We start from the raw sequence: 1,058 nt of genomic DNA, 5'->3' as shown, positions 1-1,058 counted from the left end.
ATTCGACTTCACCGACTTCCATCGCTATCAAGCCACCAAAGCGCGCGCTCCTGCATGATATATATATGGCCTCGAGGCCCACCACTGGAAACGCCGGCGCCACCGTCGGCGTGACGTGTTTGGCGGGATCACGTGGTCTCAGCGGCCGCGTCGGCTGCTTGTGGCGCACTGCCGCGTGCTTTGGAAACGAGTTTCAAGTCCCACATGCGCTGCGGTCTGTTCAAATACGGAAGTTTCCTCGCATTTTCTACTCAACTGAAACCATTGTAATAGAGTGGCTGCCTCCGAAGGCGACGAACATGGGGCTCTACCGCTCGGTGCCGCAGTGCCGCGTTTACGCAACGGAGCCCAGTGTCAGCCTGCACCGGTAACCGCGGGGCAAGAAACAGCGTGAAGCATGGGTTGTAAAGCTAAGAACGGCAAGTAGCCATCCGCTACGAGTCTTGTGTGCAACAAGCACTTCCGCGACGACGACTTTTGTTACTGCGTCGGGCCTGCGATGTTCGGTGAGTAGCAGACAGCGCGCACTGAGACGATGGCTCGCGCGCGCTTCCCGCCGGCAAATGATGCTTATCTGCCACAGGATGGTAAAAGCGCTACCTTTTACCACGTGCTATGCCATCTCAGAACCCTCCAATGCGACCTCTTGATCGTCGGCCCCGTGCTCAGCGTCCACAAAATCCGCTGCAGATGCGCAAGTCATTGTTTAGATACGTTAAAATAAAAAACGCACAGGGTCCCTTATGCATTCGTTACAGATGACTAGAAGGCGAAAGCCATTTTCTTCTTGTCAGTCGATTACTGATTCTCCCGCGCCCCCCTCCAAAAGCGTTCTGCCCTAACGCGGTTTTGCACGGCCTCCGTGACGATCACGGAGGCAATGCAAAGCGACCATGACGTGTGAATACGCATCATGTGAACGTCATAATGACGCTACATATATTGGTGATCTGTGGACGTCATGATGAACGTCATATGGTGACACCATCACGGACGATTATTTTTGCAATCACTCGTGTTGACGCTGCCGACGCGGGACGCCGACGGGCAACCTTCCC

Source organism: Rhipicephalus sanguineus, chromosome 6, assembly GCF_013339695.2.
Source record: "Rhipicephalus sanguineus isolate Rsan-2018 chromosome 6, BIME_Rsan_1.4, whole genome shotgun sequence".
Taxonomy (NCBI): Eukaryota; Metazoa; Arthropoda; class Arachnida; order Ixodida; family Ixodidae; genus Rhipicephalus; species Rhipicephalus sanguineus.
Note: the sequence above shows the minus strand (reverse complement) of the source record.